Source organism: Micromys minutus, assembly GCF_963924665.1.
Source record: "Micromys minutus genome assembly, chromosome: 12".
Classification (NCBI taxonomy): Eukaryota; Metazoa; Chordata; class Mammalia; order Rodentia; family Muridae; genus Micromys; species Micromys minutus.
In genome coordinates this window covers 58,641,975-58,662,191 of record NC_137981.1, presented here as the reverse complement: position 1 = coordinate 58,662,191, position 20,217 = coordinate 58,641,975, and the positions used below count along the sequence as shown (strand labels likewise).

At 45.4% G+C, this 20,217-nt stretch overlaps 1 protein-coding gene across 1 annotated transcript in view; it reads right to left on the bottom strand.

The window, feature by feature from the left end:
* Nucleotides 1-12,872, bottom strand: part of TNFRSF19 (TNF receptor superfamily member 19) — an 80,576-nt gene extending 67,704 nt beyond the window's left edge. The window contains exon 1 of the mRNA XM_080925918.1: nt 12,556-12,872. The gene's annotated coding sequence lies outside the window, so the exon portion shown is untranslated. The remainder of the gene's footprint in view (nt 1-12,555) is intronic.
* Between the last annotated feature and the right edge of the window lie 7,345 nt (nt 12,873-20,217).

The following is a 20,217-nucleotide window of genomic DNA, read 5'->3' as shown; positions in this document are numbered from 1 at the left end:
TTGAGTTGTAAACTCAATCTTGTTTGCTCTAGGGAAATGTCAGAATTCTCAAAATGTTCACTTAACAAGCACTCTGTTAATAAATGATGCTGGTTTTCTGAAAGTTATTGAATGCTCATCCTAAAATATCAGAATTTTCAAAATGTTCAATTAACAAGCACAATGTTTTTTTAAAAATCACGTGCTTCTTGTGAAATTTACTGAAGATTTATCCTGAGGTAAAAATAAAACACTCACAGCGTCATTGACTACAAGGGCTCATACACAGTTGCTCTCAGGATTGTACACAACCATCCCTAAGACACAGCTGTTTAAATTTTTATTTTGGAAGGAAGCCTGGGTAGATTCCAAAGGGGCTGTGTCTGTCCATTCAGAATTTCCTCATGGGACTCTTCCAAGTTTTTTTTTTTAAGAGAATCTCGATAACCACAGTCTCATATAATTACTGATGGATGGCTCTTTTCAAAGCCTGGGCCTTAATCCTATAGCCTAAAAAGTATATGCTTTGTGAGCTGTGCACTAGAAGATAACCCAGTTCTGTTTAAATATCTTCCTTTCCAGTGTAAACACTTTCAACCAAATAAAGTATGTTCAATGAGCTCCGCGCACAGCCTGCAAATCAGGGGCAACTCTCTTCCTACGGCCTTGTTTGTCTTTGTTTTCAGCTAGAGTTTCACAAATGACAGCCAACAGTCACCTGCTGCAGGACACATGCATTAACCCTTCTGTGGCCCCTGCCCACTCTGGCAGCTGCTGAATCCTTCATGTGGCACAGACACTTATTCCAGGAGGACATTCTTAGTCAACCTGGATTCAGCCCTGATGGGACTTCATGGCTTTGTCTAAAGCTTTAAATATTTACTTGGTTTTAAATACTGACCTGTCAGGCATAAAAAATTTGGGATTTTTTAAAGATGTATTTATTTTATTTTTTTACGATTACGCTGTAGCTGTCAGACACACCAGAAGAGGACATCAGATTCTAGATGGTTGTGAGCCACCATGTGGTTGCTGGGAATTGAACTCAGAACCTTTGCAAAGAGCAGCCAGTGCTCTTAACCACTAAGCCATCTCTCCAGCCCCATGGGATTTTTGTCCTTAATAATGCATGGATCTTTCTGATCGTGCTGTGTTAAGTGTGGGATGGAGCCAGAGCTAGCCTGGGTTCAGAGATTTAAATAAGCAGAAAAGGAGAAAGGAATTCTCATGAGTGTTCTCATAATTGCTCCTGTTTGTTTTTAAAGTCTCAAACATGCTGTAAACGCCCCGGGTGCTGTAACTAGTAAATTATGTTCATAGCCTGGAGAGAGCATGCTAAACCACTTGCTGGTCCTTGTGCTCACTGGTCATTTCAATTCTAAAATATATATAAATTAAGTTCTCAGTCCTTTTATCGGTTTTGAGGCTTTAAAAACTCGTTTTAGGGAGCTGAAGGGCTGTCTCAGTGGTTAAGAGCACAGGTTGCTCTTCTAGAGGACCAGGGTTCAATTCCCAGCACTGACGGGGAAGCTCTCAACCATCAGTAACTCCAGTCCCTGCGAATCTGACACCCTTTTCTGGCCTCTGCAGGCACCCAACACACGTGTTGCACAGGCATTCGTGCAAGCAAAGCACCCATACACATAAAATAAAAATAAAGGTTAAGTAAATGTTTTAAACACTTTTTGTAGCACCCACATAAGAAAGCTAGACATGGTCACAAGTGCCTATACCCTCATCCCGAGAGAGGAGAGGGATGGGCTGCAGTTCTCTGTGGCACCTAAAAGAGCAATCTATAGGTTCAGAGCAATCTATAGGTTCACAGCAATCTATAGGCTCAGAGCAATCTATAGGCTCAGTGAGAGATCTGTCTCAAGGAAATAAGGTGAATGGTAATAAAGATACTCAGTTGTCCTTTGGCCTCTACGTGTCCACACATGGGCATGGACACATGGACACACACACACACACACACACACACACACACACACACGTCTTGCACATTAGCAATGTCCCTTACACCAGTCTTTGGCTGGTAAAGGCACCCTACACTGAGGTCATAAGTGCATACGAGTTCATGTCTGTTGGGTTCAGATTCAGAGCCCAGCCGGGGCACATCTTTGGGAGCTCCAACCAAAGAAACAGTTCGTATGGTCATCCAGAACATATTAGCAGAGCATCTCAAGGGTTAACATCTACTATGGAAAAGAAAATTCTAAAGTCAATAAAGCCATGTGGCCCTGGTAATAAAGTAGACGTCACAAGACATTTTCATTGATTAAAAAGCAAAGAACTTATCAGAGATTATGATAATGCTTTATGCATTAATGCCAGGAAAATAGTTTCACAAGACGCTTTTCTATTTTGTATTCCTTTCCCACCAATCCAACATGCAAAGAAAAATTCTTTTTTGTTACCCACACCCTCTGAATACTTCGAAACTGTCTTCCACATTAGTACTCAGCTGTTCACCCTCTGGATACAAATCTTTCTCCACAGAAAATATTCCGAGTAAATCCTGAACTAATGTAATATAATCGTCCCGGTGCATATAAGAAACTGACCATGAAATGATAAAGAAAAAAATAAATTCTTCTGTTTACATAAGCTGTGTCTAATCCCCATTTCCCGTGTTTGTAAACTGTCTTGTGATCAAAGGAGATATTGCTGAAGTAAAGATTACATCTTCATAAGTAAATTGAATTAAGCTATTTCACTCAGAGAAACACCCAACAGTGTTTATAGTTTTGTTTGCAAACTGAGTCTTATTATTAAAATGAAAAAAAAAAAACCCAAAACTCAAACAAACCCGTGTCATGGACTTTTTAGGATGCTAGATAGAAACTTAGTGGTTAGTTTACTGCTACTGAAACTGAACACAGGTTTTGGCTGCCGCCAGACTTGGTATCCAAGAGTGCTTGCCTGTAATCCCAATACTCGGAAGACTGAGGCAGGAGGACTCAGTTCAAGAACAGCCTGGACAATGTAAGTTTGAGACCAGCCTGAACCACACGAAGAGATTCTCCCTGCACCCAATCCGAATAAAAAGAATAAAATAATGAAATAACATAACTGAACTCAAGAAGTTCAAGAAGTGGCAAGGGGGCGCTGACAAGCCTGTGAGAGCCGACTCCTCTCCTCCAAATCTATGACACGCTCTGCTCACAATGTACTAGCAACGCTGGCATTCGAGAATCCTTTCTGCACGGAATGAGAATGGTTCTGGGCTACAGATGGATTTTCTAAATGTTCCCCTTTGGCTGGCTTCGCTGCAGTTGCGCAGTGGAACGTGGGCGCCAGCTGAGGAGCTCCGAATGCTCACCAAGGGACAGGGGACAAGAGAGAGGGTGGGTGGGCTAGGCGTGATCTGCGCACCCACGCACATGTACCTTAAAAACGCCTCCTTCACAGGCTAGAGCCTAAGTCTGGTCGCTCATGCTTTTGCCGCCCCCCCTCCAAGTGACTTGGTGATCCGGGGCTGTCACACAGCCCGCTTCTAGCACGTGCGCTTCGGCAGCGAGCCCTCCTTCATCAGGCAGCCGCCTCCCCTCGGCTCCAATCCCTCGGGGCGATCTGGTCCCCTTGCTGAGGCACCTACCTTCCCCTTGTCCTGCCCGACTGCAGTTTGAGACTGGGGTGGCGCGGGGTGCCGGCGCCTGGCTGCACCGGAATCCTCTCCCCGCGCGCACAGTGCAGCGCTGCAGCCACTAGGCTCTGTAGCCCAGCAACCGGCTGCTGGAACCCGCCCCGCCCCTGCTCGCTGGGAGCCCCGCCCCTGGATCAGACTCTTCTCCCAGTATCTCACCACGCCCCTAGTTAGTTCCTGAGGGGATAGGAGCGGACTCCAGGTAATCTCACCCTGTCCAAGCCAAGTTCCCAAACCTTACAGCTCCCGACGAGCCACATCTCTAATCTGTCACTTTGCCCCCCACATTCCCCTTCAGGCCCTGATACCCGGTATCATAGCTGCCCCCACAGATATAACTGGGCATGCTTTGTCTCTCCCAGCCCCGGCTCCGGGCTCAAATTATGGGTTCCCTGTTATCAGGCTGCTTAGGCTAGTGGGTGCCTAGTGAACACGGGCAGATGGGGTGGGGGAACAAAGACCACCAAGTTTTGTTAGAAACAAAAAGGAAGCCTTCCTTTTTCCTCCAGGTATGTTTCCCTTAGCATCTCTGCGCTTTTCCCTTGCCAGATCACATCACACCCAAAGCCTGTTTCCTCACGGGAGAAAGTACCTGGAAAGGTGATGGGCAGACTGTGGGTGCGACCCTTCAGCTTGGGTCACTGAAGACTGAGGATCCAGCTCACAAATAGGTACTCTACCAGTACCAGCTCACTGTATGGTACCTCCAGAGTCTGGGGCTGGAGTGCCAGATAGTCAATGCCTACTCTTCTTGTTCAGGACCAGCCTAGTCCCAGGGCTACCGCTGAACCTGAACCACTGGCCATGAGGAGGGGACACAGCAGAAGGCAGGTTCAGGATTAGTGGCTTCCCATGCCTGTGACAGGTTTATAATTAATTCCCAGCCTAGTATGAGCATTTGGAAAGAAGGGGCTGACAGTGCCTGTTTTATGTTAAAACAGACCTGTGCTGAACTACAGGAATCTAAGCCATTGCTGTCCTGAGCATTCAGAGATTGGTTCAGCTTATAAAGTTCTTCCAACTCCATGACTTCGATGCCGAGATACATTGCTGTTTCCTGTGTTGATCCTCCCTTCCCTAAGTCAACAGCACTTCTCCTGGGATGGAATTGACCTCTTAGGATTTCAAAGGATATTTTGTTCAATGTATGGCTTTTTTTATCATTAATCTTCTAAAACACAGCTGTGACCCCCACACTGCAAACAGTGTGGTGGAGTACTGTTCACCTGTGAAGAACACCTTAGGCATTATCACACCTTTAAAGGTGGGGACCTTGAGTCTAGCACACCAGAACACAGATCTCGGGAATGGTTTATTCGTAGGTGGTTTACAGTTAAATGCTCCAGTTTATTCAAACTTCAAGGCAGGGGTGGTTGTCACTGTATCACTAACACTCAGTAAGAGCCCAGGCCCACCTTGCTAACTTTCTCATTCCCAAACCCTGGAGAAGCAGTCCCATTCTCACTGTTTCCTTCCCCAGGACACCTTCATCTCTTGAGAGGACGTCTTTTTCTTGATATCCCAGGACCTCACAGAGTAGTAGTCAGTTCATCTTTAGCAAACTAAGCATCTGCTTCCCTCTTTGCAAGATCTCTGGTACTCACCCCTCTTGCCCCTAGCACCTCCTCCCCCTCCCCTAAGGCCTTCCCATCCCCCACCCCCCATACTGGCCACAGCTCCTCTCCCTGCAGTCTGTCTTTCTGAGCTGCCACTGTTGGGAGGGGGCACATCTACACTCCTTGAATTAGCATGTCAAGATTTCCACATTCGGCTCCACCCACCCTTTCAGCCTTATCTTCCTCTAGACCTCTTGCTTTATATTCTGACCAAACTGGTCTGCTCGCCCAGCCTCAACTGTGTCCTGGCTTTGCCCTTTCTGCGCCCTGGAAGCTTCCTCATTATGCTGGTGCGTCTTGCTTACCTTGGCTCTTTACTCAGATTTCAGGAAGTCTTGACTCTTACTTTTTTCCTTAATCCTCAACTCTATGTCCCCTCTTCCAAGGTCTGTGACAGTTCAGCGCTTCTCACAACCCTTGTGGCAAAAGGATCCACGGATTTCACTGATCTTCCTCAAGTACCCAAATCCTTCCTGAGAAGGGGCAGATTTTGCTCCAACTTTCGAGTTCATTTAGCATGCTAGGAGCTAAATGGTGCCTGGTGAAATTTAATCTGCTGACCAGAAACTACCTTCTCTGACTTCAACCAAGTGCTGCCGCCCTGTCCCCTCCTCCGTTCTTTTGAGACAGTAACGCATTATTCATCTCATTAGCTCTTGGATCCTTTCATGTTTGATTGATCTCCCAGTTAGCCTGCTAGCTCGCTGTGAACACAGGCGAGCTTTGGGATCAAACAATCTGGTCTCGATGCCAACTTGGCACCCACTAGTAGTATGACCTTGGCGGCGATTGGCAATCACTGGGAATCTCTCTTCTTCGTTGCTGTAACAAGTTGCTTTGCTGGAGGCCGGTAAATAACACCAGGCTTTAAACTCCTGGGCTAGTTCTTGGCACAGAGTAAGTACTTAGTAAATGGCACCATTCACAGCAGGACATTGGTCAATAAATGACAACAAATTACTAAAATAACCACTGACAATGGGGAGGGGACCGGGAACCCCTACACTTGAGCCCTCAGATGCCCATGAAGTTAAGCAACCTTTCCCCTTCTCTATGCTTGAGTGCACGGCCCAGGCCAGGTGAGCACCAATGCCTCCCCCAAGAAAGAACCACCAGCTTTAGCTGCGTGTGGGATCATGAGGGACTGCAGCACAAAGGATGTGAGTTCAAAGTCATCCTGGGGTACCATACTTGAGACAGAGGAAGGATTGCTAGGCTCCTTCAGAATAAAACTCCCTCTGAATTAGGACTGGGACCATTTTCCCTTTTGTTAAACACCAGATCACATCCATAGGTTGAGATTTTAAGTGGAAGAGTGAAGTTGCTGTGAGACTATTGAAATAGGTAGAGTTGTATTTTTGTTTTTTGTTTTTTAAAGATTTATTCTATCTATATATGAGTACGTTGTAGCTGTCTTCAGACACACCAGAAGAGGGCATCAGATCCCATTACAGATGGTTGTGAGCCACCATGTGGTTGCTGGGATTTGAACTCAGGACCTCTGGAAGAGCAGTCAGTGTTCTAACCACTGAGCAATCCCTCCAGCCCCAGAGGTATGTTTTTAAAACTAGTTGTAAGGTTCCAATGTTGTCGTGTGAGATGAGGCCCTGTCACATCGCTGTGTAGCCCTGGCTGGTTTAGAACCCACCATGTAGACTAGGCTTGAGTTTGCAGCATCTCCCAGCCCTGTCTCTGGATCTAACTAGAGGTTTTCTAGTGTGCGTGCTACACTAGACAGGTTCTATGCTGTTTCCAAACCGAGCTTTAGCAATGTTCGAGGGCCACAGAACACACCTGTTTAGAACCTGTCCGCTGAAAACATATCAAGTATTGAAGTTACATCTTTCTTGGTGAAATGTTTCAGGGGTCACCCTCACCCTGGGATGGCTGGCATTGCTCATGGAAAGTTGTCTGACTCCAGGGGTTTGCACTATAAAACATGACTCCATGGGAAAATGGACTAGAATAGTAGTTATATGGAAACACTGGATTTTTATGAGGTTAGTTCACAGCGCATTGCACATTGTAGATATTTATGACAAAATCAATTTAAATTTATTAAAAATTCAATTAAAAATTGAATGTGTCTATCAGGAGGCTTAGCAGGTAAATGCATGTGCTACCAAACCTAACTCAAGTTATGTCCCCAAGACAAACACAATAGGAGAGAATCAACCCGAGCAAGCTGTCCTCTGATGTCCACCCACACAATACAGCGTGTGCTCACCACTCTGCTGAATACTCATGTGCACACACACACACACACACACACAAGAAATACAATGTATTTTTTAATTGTTGAACTAATTAATATGGAAGTGAGATTCTCCAGTGATAACCAAGTTTGTATATATGCAATAAAATAGGCAGTGGTTAAAAGTATTTTCACGTAAATATTTATAAAAATAAAATAAGCAGCTATATAAGTATTTTTAGCAACCATGGCTACCAGTTAGAGAACTGGGAGGACTGAGGCTGGAGGTGGAAGTTCTGTTCACAGTCACACAGTGAGATAATAATCAAGCCAGGATCAAATTCTGGGGTCCCGAAATCCTAACATAATCTCCATCCCCTCCCTCCCCTCACCCCGCCACTTTGTTTATTTTGAGAGTTTCTCTGTGTAGCCCTGGCTGTCTCTGTAGACCAGGCTGACCTCAAACTCAGAGACCTGCCTGCCTCTGCCTTCCCAGGGCTGGGACCAAGGGAAGGCAGCAGGAATCATTGAAGAAGCTCCGAATCCTAAATTCTCCCACAAGGGCCTGGAGTGGTGCTACCATCACAGCGGCAGATTCTGATCAGCCAGTGTAATGGGTGCCTGACTTCGGTTTACTCTTAGAGAAAAAGTTTATTTCGAGGCTCTTCATAACTTTAGAGTCTAGGCCAACCAATAATTCTTACAAAGTACATTGAAAGAAAATTTTAAAAATGGGACCTATTTTGTCCTGTTTGTTTTGGCCAAAATTTTAGGCACAGCGTTTGCTCACGGTGGAGTTCAACTCTCTGAAACTTAAGAACTGCCCTTCCTGCGAACAAAGAATGTAAGATTCAAAGTTAGACAGACATTTGCTCCCTACGGACCTAACCCCTTACCCTGAGTTTGCAATTCAACTCCTCTTGGACTCACTTTTCCTCTGCGAATCATGGATAAATAAGGATTTTCTTAAATGTTCATTTAAATGAGATAAAGTTTTAAAAATATATTTGTGTGACAGGAATGCTTGATATTACATTGATAATTTAGTGAATTAAGTAGTTAGTAAAACAATAAATGGAAGTAACAATCTGCCCTCTTCTGGCCTCAGCATACATGTGGTCTACAACAAACTCTCTCTCTCTCTCTCTCTCTCTCTCTCTCTCACACACACACACACACACACACACACACACACACACACACACACATAAATAAAAATAAATCTTTTTTGAAATAATACAAAGAATAGCTAACTATTTTGGCTTTGAAAGCAATTGGCAGGTATAAAATTTAATCAATAGTCAAATTAAAATTTTTCACCATGGGGCTGGAGAGATGGTTCAGTGGTTAAGAGCACTGACTATTCTTCCAGAGGTCCTGAGTTCAAATCCCAGCAACCGCATGGTGGCTCACAGCCATCTGTAATGATGCCCTCTTCTGGTGTGTCTGAAGACAGCTACAGTGTTCTTATAGATAATAAATGGATATTTTTAAAATTTTTTTCACTGCAAAATCTTTCTAGGAAAACAAAAAAAAAAATTCATGAGAATGCATATCATACTTCTCAACACACTTAAGTGGAACAAGCTAGCCCATTGGATATGAGGCTATACTGAACAGACAAACAGAACTTTCACAAAATCCCATGGCAAGTGTCCACGTAGGAGTAATAATTCTAAACGAACTTTTTGAAAAACAGTTTATGCAATGCTAACTCCTGTTCATAGCCTTCCTCCTCCCAACACACACATTCCACACATCACTGATCGACCCCATGTCCTTAGGAGAGTTATTTTAAGTCTTTGGAGGTCAGGTATGGTGACAAATATCTGTGACCCCAGCATTTGAAAAGTGGAGGAATGCCCTACCTGGGGATTCAGCCCATAGCAGGCACCAAACCCAGACAATATTGCTGATGTCAAGAAATAAATACATGCTGACAGGAGCCTGACAGAGCTGTCCCCAAGAGGCTCTGCCAGATCCTCACAAATACAGAGGCAGATGCTCACGGCCAACTATTGAACTGAGAACGAGGTCCCCAATGGAGGAGTTAGAGAAAGGATTGTAGGAGCTGAAGGGGTTTGCAACCCCAAAAGAACAACAATACCAACCAACCAGAGCTCCCAGGGACTAACCACTATCCAAAGAGTAAAAATGGACAGACCCATGGCTTCATCTGCATATATAGCAGAGGATGGCCTTGTTGGGCATCAATGGGAGGAAGACCTTTGTTCTATCAAGGCTGGATGCCCCTGTGTAGGGAAATGTCAGGGAGGGGAAGGCAGAAGGGGATGGGAGGATGGCAGGCACCCTCATAGAAGCAGGGGAAGGGGGGATGGGATGGGGGTTTATTGAGGGGAAACCAGGAAAGGGGATAGCATTTGAAATGTAAATAAAATATATACAATAAAAGTAAAATGAAAATAAATAAGTAAGTAATCAACCATTACCGGATCAGAATGTATCAACAAAAATAAAATAAAATTAAAATTAAAAAGACATTAAAGTACAAAAACAGAAAAAGAAAAAAGAAAAATGGAGGCACAAGGTTATCAAAAAACCAAAACAAAACAAGCAAACAAACAAAAAAAACTAAGGAAGGCAAAGAAAACTGAAGGTTGCAAGTCTTATGTTTTGATAACTCAGAAATATTTAGAAAAACAGAAGCAGAGAAAAGCTGGAAAGGGTTCAGACAGACCCAGTTGACATGTCTCTCATGGGGACAAAGGAGTTGATTATAGTAGAAGTGGCTATTTCTACCTTTCAGACCTACACTGTTCTCTCTCTGCCCGGCCCCACAGCGCATTTGCTTAGGCAACTGGAAGGTAGACCACGTGGGCTCAGGAAGTCAGCCGTGGGCATAGGGAAAGCCAGGGAGCACTGTACTTCTCAGTCTCCCCACAAGCCAACGAAAGCTGGAGATAATTCAGAGGTCCTCATCCCAGGGAAAGCAAGCGATTCCTCCAAGCCCCTCACTTTACACTCAAGGGCACCAGCAGTGTGCAGGCTCTCTTAAGGTCACCGAGCTAATTAGTGGCAGCATCAGGAGTAGAAGTGAGAGTCCTTTGATGACTTGGCCTTTCTGCAAGAACAAAGCTACCATTGAAGCAATAGATAGAAAATGCTTTGTTTAAAAAAAAAACCTGCAATATTGTAAGGGAGAACTGTCATAGGCAAATCTAGTCCCCAGCAGAGACATCTGTGGCAATTAATTAAGAAAGGGCCTCTGGAGCACCCCCTGTGCCATAGCAAGATTCTTCTTTTCTTTAAAACCAAATCTGCTGGGTCTCAGCTCGCAACAAAGACACACAAGTAAACAATTAACTGAATTAATTCAGGCACTGAAGTGGATTTTCAAGGACTTGACTTGCCCAAGCTAGTTTTCTACAAAGCCTAAATAAATCAGATAATTGCTAATTCTCCTCTTTGTTTTTCACCGAGGAGAGTCTGTTTGTTAAAATGAGCCTAGCAGCGGAATAAACAATCATTAGAACAATCTCCGAGCTCCACATGGGAACAGGAGAGCACATTCTAAGTTCACAAGCTCCACTGTTACATTCAAAATATTACCTTTTAGTTTTAACTGGGGATCTTTTAAGACCCAGGCTGTTATAAGCAGGACTGTGGTAGCCCCTCCCCCACCCCACCCCCAAAACCAGAGACATCCTTCTGGCAACTGAACACAAGTTAGATCTTCTGGACACAGTTCCTACGGACTCACTTTTAAACACAGTCACTTCACTGTGATTCTAAAGAGCCTCTGCTTCATAGCTGCTCAGATTTTGAAATTAATCCAAATATACAAAGTGGCTCCTATTACCAGAGGAAAGTTGTGAAAGTAACTTAATTAGTTGGATCAGAAAAAAAAATTACAAATGAAACAGGACTTTAAAGACCTTTCATCAGTCTTTCAGAATCCAGAACAACTGTTCTTATCACTTACAGTCTCTGTTACACAGCGACCAGGAAACAGATACACAGAGACCATGTGACTATAGTGTAGGGTTTTACCAAGTAAACCCAGGACCGGAATATCAGAATGGGCAACGTAGGTACAGAGCTGAGTCCTGTTGTCCTTAGTGTAAGGATGTGTGTGTGTCTTTGTATGTGTATCTGTGTGTGTATCTTTGTGTGCTTGTGTATGTGTTTGTCTGTGTGTGTGTTTGAGTGTATGTTTTGTGTGTGTGTCTGTGCTTGTGTATGTGTGTGTGCTTCTCTCTCTCTCTCTCTCTCTCTCTCTGTGTGTGTGTGTGTGTGTGTAGAAGTTACGAATTCACAAGTAGCAGTTAACAGGCAAGCTGGGTGCCCAGTATAATTTGGTTTTGTAGGGCACTAATTGAAGTGAAAATGTGGCTAAAATACTTCATGTAACATAATAACTGCTGATTGCCAGATAGTTTTGGTAAACAGTTGGCAAATTGTAACTCACAGCAGCTGTCACTGTATATTTAGAGTAAATGTTAATTTAAGAATATTAACCTCGGGAGTGTTTCTGTAAACAAAGCTTCTTCTATTTTCAAAGGTTACAGAGACTGGCTTGAGTATTTTTAGCCAAACCTAACGCAGCTTGGCCCCCACTGTTTGAGTTCTTCCGCTTTACACTTGAAAGGCTTCAATCCTAAATGCCTTTGCAGAGACTCCCTTGGGAATGCAAATAGCAAGGACCACTGCGGGATAGATTTACATCTTGGAGGCCGGAGAATAGACTAATAATACTGCTAGAGATGAGCTTTGCTCCGTGGGGTTGGGGAAGCTGGGGGAAGAGAAAAGAAGGGACTTGTCAACAAAATCCCACCGTTTCTAAATAAAATGAGCGGGTTTTCCTGCCCAGCTTCCAGAGTCTGAAACCCTGCGAAACCCTGCTGGCAACAATCCTTAGCAAGGCTCTGTTTTTGTCCTCTCTGAACTACTCGCTTCCAAGTTAGATTTGCATGACAGATCTCAAACTCTTGTGCAAACCGCGAAACAGTGGCATCAAGAATCAAATTCAGTTTCACACGCACGCAGCCTAGAGCAGGACTTGGCTTCAGGCATGCATGCTGGGAGCTGATAGCCATTTTTTCCCCTTTGAACATGCGAGGAAAACGCAGTGGAAGTTCCAACCACACACAAACGCCTACCTGATACTCGCGAGTGCTGTGCTCCAGACTCACGCTCCAGCGGCTTGGTAGCACTTCCGCGCCAAACGCTTTTACCTTCCCAAAAAATGTGTGTGGGCGCAAGCCCAGACAAACTTCAAATCCAGGAAAATGGATTACCCGCGCAGATCAAAGGCAGGCGAACCGGGAGATGGAGTGCTTGTAATCTGATCGCCGATCAGTTGCAGCGCATCAAAGACAAGGCTGAGCTTACTCACTACACGCGCAGATCTAGAAAGTTCGCTACCATCTGGTTCTTTTGTTAAACATGGGCCACGTTGTTGTGCCCCGGCTCTGGAGAGCCCTGGCCGGGGCTAAGCGGCTGGATCTGCTGCTCTCTCGCGCGGTGCCCCAGCTGGGCTGCCTAATGCCAGCGCTGCTGCGCCGCATCCCTTTCATCTCGCTGAGTGGCAGCTCCCATGACATCATGCCGTGCCGTGGGGCTGGTCGGGAGAAGCCAGTCAGCCTGATTTCTAGTCTCCTCAGTCTGTGCCTCGCCCGCGACAGCCCTGCAGTGTGCCTCTTGGCTGGGAGGGACATACCCGGACAGCTACGGGCCGCTGTGCTCCCGGCCTAAAAGGTCCCGGACCAGTGCAGGTTCCAGTAAACAGCATCGAGCCGCTGCCTGTGACAAAAAGTACTTAGTCCCACCAGAGCACGGTGTCGGAAACGCAGCAGAGCGCCACAGCAGTGTTTAATTAGGCCGCTTCTCCGAACTCCTGCCTTACACTGCCAGGGTCATAGGCAAACGTTTTAAAAAGCTCGATTCCCCACCCCCACACGCAGCTCTCCACGCCAACATACACACACACACACACACATACTATGACAAGTCTTTAAGAATTAGTAAAATGTTCCTGGTGAAAGAAATTATTGCAGGTGGTGCCAGTCAAGTATGGTTTTCATTGAGTGGTGATGGAATGCCACCACAAGCTCACGGGACACCTGGACCAGAAGCTTGTTAGCCTTTACCTGGGGTCCTAATAAAACAACCACCACCAAAAACATCTGATTGAAGGATGCTTCCTTCTGAGACGTAATTCATGAATACCTCTTGGGACTCCTAAAAGTCACAAAACAGTTACTTAGAGGAAAGCATTTGCTTGCAATCACCCTACAACTACCGTTGCAGGCACGGTACAAACCACGGTTTGGACCCAGCTGAGAAATAGCCACCTCATTTTCTGCATTGTAAAATGAAACTTAGTGTCTGTTACTTAGAATGCCCACAATGCTGGGTAAAGCACTGTGGTAGGAACGAGACATGTTTCTGAACCTGGAGCTGTTTATTCTGGGAGAGAGGAAAGGCTTCCAGTTTATGATGGAAATGTGTCTGTTTGCAGAACCGACCTCCTTCCTGTGACTTCCTCCTCTTATCAGCTGCATCTCATTTTTCCTATATTTAAAAACAGTTTATGGCCTGTCTATCTCCGGCTGTCTTTGATTGCTGGGTAAATCTTAATAGCAAAATAGGTTTGAACAGCATGAGAGTTCATTGTAACACTTAAATAGATCCACTAAGTTTCCGGTATTTTTCTCCCAGTTGGGGTGGAGGCTGGACCCCTGGGGCCTGTTCATGCCAGATAAGTCCTGGTCTCTGAGATGTTCCTGAGACGCGTGGAACTCACTTTGTACTTGTTCTGCTTGTTTGTTTGTTTTCTTTTTTGAGACAGGGTCTCCGGTGTCATGAGCTGACATCAGTGTGCCGATTATTCAAAGATGGCTTTGAACTCTTGATCCTCCTGACTGCTAGCACTATAGATATTCACTGCTACGTTCAATTTATGTAATCATGGTTTCCGAACCTAGGGCTTCATGCATATTAGACAATTACCAATTGAACATGTACCCAGCCCTACATCCTTAAAATTAGCAGGCATGCTTTTGCATACCACCCCAAAACACACCTGAACCCACATAGCTCCTGAGCTCTGGGGACTCACAAAATCAGGGGCAAACCATCTCAAGAAGGCCAGGCTGACTCTTCTCTGGGGTAACCCAGATGTTCCATGGCCTGGAGTCCACGCCCACAGCCTTCATCAAGTTTGCTGTTCCCTATACCCCAGCACAGCAGCCGGAAGCAGCTGGGTGCTCTTATCTCTGGGTGAGCAAGTGGATCACAGGTCTCTACAGTTCACCACCCATGGGAAATGGGCAAGGGTTGAATTCAGATGCTTGTATTTCTAGAAGCTTCCAGAAGGCATTTGGAAGCTACAGCTTCAATGAACTCGCCAGTCAAACTGAATCTCACAGAGCATCACTGGTTGTTCAAACATCCTTGCTGTTATGCCCTGTGCACTGAGTTGGTCTTTTTGAGACAAGAACTATCCATGTGGCAAATGAAACAACTTTGAAGTTAGGAGTCCCATCTGTCCCCAGATGCAGTGTGGCTAAAGGCTGGTCTCCAAGGAAGAGTGACCTCTTGACCTGAGGCTTGTTTGCGCTGTACTGGACTGAACTCTCTGCAATGTGAGATGTGACCCAGCTCTTGTGGCTCTGAAAGCAGCCTGAGGGCTTGACTGGGGGGCCATTCCCTTCACCTCCGAGAGGCACAGAAGAGGGTCGACAAGATAACCCAGCCAGTCAAGGAACTTGCTGCCAAGTCACATGACTAAGTTTCATCCCCAGGACCCACAAGTTATACTCTGAGCTCACGTGCACACTAAATGAAAAAAACAAAGAAATGTAATAATTTTTTAAAAATTAAAAGGAGACACAAATAAGTGAAATAAAAGTAGATGTTCTGTGACCAGGAACCCATCACTGTCCTTGACATAAAGTCATGTGTCATTTAACTATGGGACTTTTTTACCTGAGAAGTCTGTCATGCAAACATCAAAATGTGTTACACAAATCTGGATGGTGTTACCTACCATACACTTAGGGAATCTGGTACATACACACATGTGCCCACACACACACACACAGTCTAGGTAGCATATTGTTCATGAGGAACCAAGTAATATTAAATTTAAACACAGAGAAGGTGATGTCGTTGGAAGAAGGAAAGAATAGTGGCCAAGTTAACAAGCCGGTTGTGTTACAGTGACCTTGTTTAAAATAGGAAAGCATGTACTCTTGATAATGAAAAGCATAACGACATAAGTACATGACCCAGCAGCATGGTGCCTGTTACTATTCACAAGTATTATGTCACATATTCTGAACAAAGCTATCTTAGGAACAGTCAGCCACAGCATTTTGTCATTAACTTTTGGTTCCTTATCACAGCATAAATGGCAAGCAACTCTTACTCTTGTTACAAAGTTGCTCTTTGGCCACTTGACTATGCAGTGGGAAAGACAGCCTTCTGATACAGTGAAGAGTTGGATGCAGTTCTGTAACATTGTAACTGATACAGTGAAGAGCTGGACACAGTTCTGTAACATTGTAACTGATGAGACAGACACCAGCAAAGGAAGAAGCTTCTGAAGAAGCCTGTAGGAGAGGTCTCGGCCCCCAAGAATTTTCTAATCACCAGAAACAGTCTTCCTTTGGTTATTTATTCTTCTTTGTTTCTGCTTTTGTTTCTTTTCCCTCCTCATCCTTCTATTCCTTCCTTTGAGACAGAGTTTCATATGTATCCCAAGCTAGCTTCTAATTCATGATCCTCTGTCCTCCATTAGTTTGCTGTTTTTTGTTGTTCTGATAAAATATTCTGAATAAAAGCAACTTGAGGTAGATGCAGAGAAAGGGGTCCTACCCCATCACTGGGGGAAATCACTGCATGAAGGCAAGCCAGGAACCCATCAGAAAACATGAGAGGATGTTGCTTTTTTGTTGGCTCTCTGGTTCATTTCAGTTAGCTTACATGTACAACCCAGACCACCACCCCGGGCCTAGAGCTGTGGCCCTCCCACACTCATCAACCAAGCAGCATCTCGCGTTCATTGGCCACACTTGTATGTTAATCTGATCTTGGCGACTATTCACTTACGGTTTCCTTTTCCCAGACCCAGAGCCCAGGATGACCAGTGATCACCATCATGGTGTTACCTTCTCCAGAGTGCTGACAGAGAGAAACATACAGTACGCTATGAGGAACAGATGGAACCTGAGTGAATGTGAGTTGCTGACACAAACACAGCCATGCCTCAGACCCACAGAAATGGCAAAACCCTCTTCCCGTCCAAGTACCAGTGTCAAGGAAAAATTCGCCTTTATCTAAAACCAACCTGCACAAAGGCTTCCTTGGGGTATGTCCAACTGTTGAGCAGAGTATACTGAAGGCACCAAGCCCAGCTTCCTTGAGAGCTGCTGGCCCACCTCCTTGTGCAGCACATAATAAAGGGGCCAGATGACCCTCCTGTGTGGTAGGCATCTTCCATCATGTGAAGAACAACCTACCCTGTCCCAGCTTTTCTGTGTGTGCACCTGCGGTTTCTTCAGTGTCTGTCCTTTATTCATTCCCAACTCCCTCCAATCAGGTGTCCAGGACTGACCTGAGCCTTGCTAGACATGGCAGTATGTGGCTTTGCTGCGTATCTGTTTCACATAGCAGGGTGCATTTAAGGTCTCCATGACAGGTGGGAGGGATGGCTCAGTAGTGAAGAATAGTTATTATTGAAAGGTCTGGAATCAGCACAAGACCCAGTTCTCAGCACAAAGGAGATTTGTTTGCCCCAGAGGTCAGGGAATAAGAGGTAAATACAGGAAAGAGGACAGAGGAGAAGGGGGAAAGAAATAGGGGAGGGGAAAGGGATATTTGCCCCAGAGGGACAAAGGACTGCCTCTGCATAAAGAGACAGATGTGGCCCACAGACAAATGGTAGTTTATAAAGGAAAAAGGGAAAACCCCATGTTAGGATGAGATGTTTAATTTTGATTGGACGTGTTAATTAGGGTGTTTTCCATGCTTGGGCATGTTAGAGCCCTTTCAATTACTTGCAGAGGACTTGAGTTTGGCTCCTAGAACTCATGTCTAGTAGCTCCCAACCACCTATAACTCCAGCGCCAGGGGATATGATGCCCTTGATGTCGTCTTCCGGCCTCTTCAGGCACTGTCTTAATCACTGTTCTGTTGCTGTGAAGAAACACCATGATCATAGAAACTCTTACAAAAGAAGCACTTCATTAGGTCTTGCTACAGTTTCAGAGGCTTAGTTCATTATCATCGTGGAAGGGAGCGCAGCAGCACACAGGCAGACAGGGTACTGAATAAGTAGCTGAGAGTTTCTCTGGCTCAGCAGGCAACAGAGAAAAAAGAGACAGTGGGCCTGGTTTGGGCTTTTGAACCTCAAAGCCCACGCCCAGTGACACAGTTTCTCCAACAAAGCCACACCCACTCCAATGAGGTCACACCCATTCCAACAAGACCACACCCACTCTGACAAGGTCATACCTCCTAATGCATCTCAGGTAGTACGCCACTCTGTGATGACTTCGAATTCAGACAGATGAGTCCATGGGGGCCATTCTTATTCAAGTCATTACACTCCACTTCCTGTACCCCATAGGCATACAGCCATATTATTATGTAATTGCATTTAGTCTAACTTCAAATTTTTCCATAGTTTAGCACAGCCCCAATACTGTTTAAACGTTGAAAATTCAAAATTTATTTTGAGACTCGAGATAGTCTCTTAACTCTAACCTTCTGTAAAATCAAAATGAAAAAAAAAAACCTCAGATCATACTTCTGACATACAACGACATGGAATATACATTACCATTCCTAGAGAAAGGAAGGGGAACACAGTGAAGAAACACTGGACCAAAACAAGACCTAAAAGCAGCAGAGCAAAATCCAAATTCTGCTTCTCTGTGCCCGATGTCAAAGCGCTCTTCAGATCTTCAACTCTCTCCGGCTTTGTTGACTGCGGCACACTGTGGGCTGGTTTGACACCTACTCTGTAGCTCACCTTCAGGTGTCCCAGAACTCTGCCATCTCCAACACCTGGGGATCTCCAATGGAATCCAGGCTTCTCTGTCACATCTTCACACAATGACCTTTCTAGGCCTCCATGTAGGGACACCCCTGACACAGGTGTGGCCTTGATGGCTTTCCTAAGCCACAGATAGAGATTTTTATAACTCTTTTCTTATATATCTGTGACCCTAAAGCCAGAACTGTGTAGCCAAAGTCGCCAAGTTCTGCTGCTTATGGGAAGAACATGCCCGCCTCGGTCAATCAGTTCTGCTTCAGCTTTCTGTTCTAGATCGTTTCCCTCTCTTAAACTTTTTTAAAATTTCTTTTCACAAGTTGAAGGCTTAGCTGGGTGAGTAGGGTCTTACCCTGAGGTCACCAGCTTCTGCTTTGCAGCCATGCATTAAGGCTGCCATTGGTTTCCTGTGTGGACTTTTGCTTTTAACTGAATGACAGTCAATACCTAGGGGCACAATGCCTGGGTCATAGGGCAAGACTATTGCAAGTGTTTGAAGAAACAGCCATGATTCGGTCCTTTGCATTCTCACCAGCAGTGCAGGGAAGTTCAGGTGCTCTGCCCTCAGCAACCTCAGCACTGCTAGTCATCTGAGACTCCTGCCACTCTGTAGTTCGATGACCTGCCCCTGTGTCTCAGTCAGGGTTTCTATTCCTGCACAAACACCATGACCAAGAAGCAGGTTGGGGAGGAAAGGGTTTATTCAGCTTACACTTCCATATCACTGTTCATCACCAAAGGAAGTCAGGACTGGAACCCAAGCAGGTCAGGAAGCAGGAGCTGATGGAGAGGCCATGGAGGGATGTTACTTACTGGCTTGCTCCCTCTGGCTTGCTCAGCCTGCTTTCTTATAGAACCAGGACTACAGCCCAGGGATGGCACCATCCACAATGGGCTGGGCCAGGGATGGCTCCACCCACAATGGGCTTGGCCAGGGATGGCTCCACCCACAATGGGCTGGGCCCTCCCCCCTTGATCACTAGTTGAGAAACGCCTTACAGCTGGACCTCATGGAGGCATTTCCTCAACTGAGGCTCCTTTTTCTGTGATAACTCCAGCTTGTGTCAAGTTGACACAGAACCAGCCAGTGCACCCTGCTTTAGTTTACAATGGCCTAGGCCATGGGGCATCTTCTCACATGTTAATTTGCCCTCCATCTTCCATCTTGAAGGAGTGTCTGCTCAGATCTTCACTGTGCTGTAAACTGCTCAGTTTGGAAAAGTTGCTTGCCTACTGGGTATCAATACTGTATTGGGTGTGAATCTTGTAAACACATACGTACAGGCAGAAAGTATTTACCCCAATCTGAAGCTGTGTTTCCATGGTTTCAGTCATCCCTGTGAACAGCAGTCAGAAACCATTTGATTATTATAAATGCTGGGGCCAAGCATGATGTGTGTGCCCAGGATCCCAGCGCTTCAGAGATGGAAGCAAGAGAATACTTTAGGGTTACCTTCAGTTCTGTGGTGATGTGAGGCCAGCTTGAGACCCTCTCTCAAAAAAACTAACAAAGAAAACAAAGGTTGTGGAGGCTCCCCACAGCCCAGTGCCAGGTATTGGGTGACTTGCAGTAGGGTGAACCACCCTAAAGGGAATGGCCGTGTCACAAGTCCAGATGCAGAAGAGGAAGCAGGAGAACGCCATGTCTGTGTCTCTGCTCCCTCTCGTTGACACAGTCCACCATCATAGACTGTCCCTTCAAACGGAGAGTCAGGGTAAGCCCTTCCTTCCTTAAGTTGCTTTGGGTAGGTTCTCGTCACCA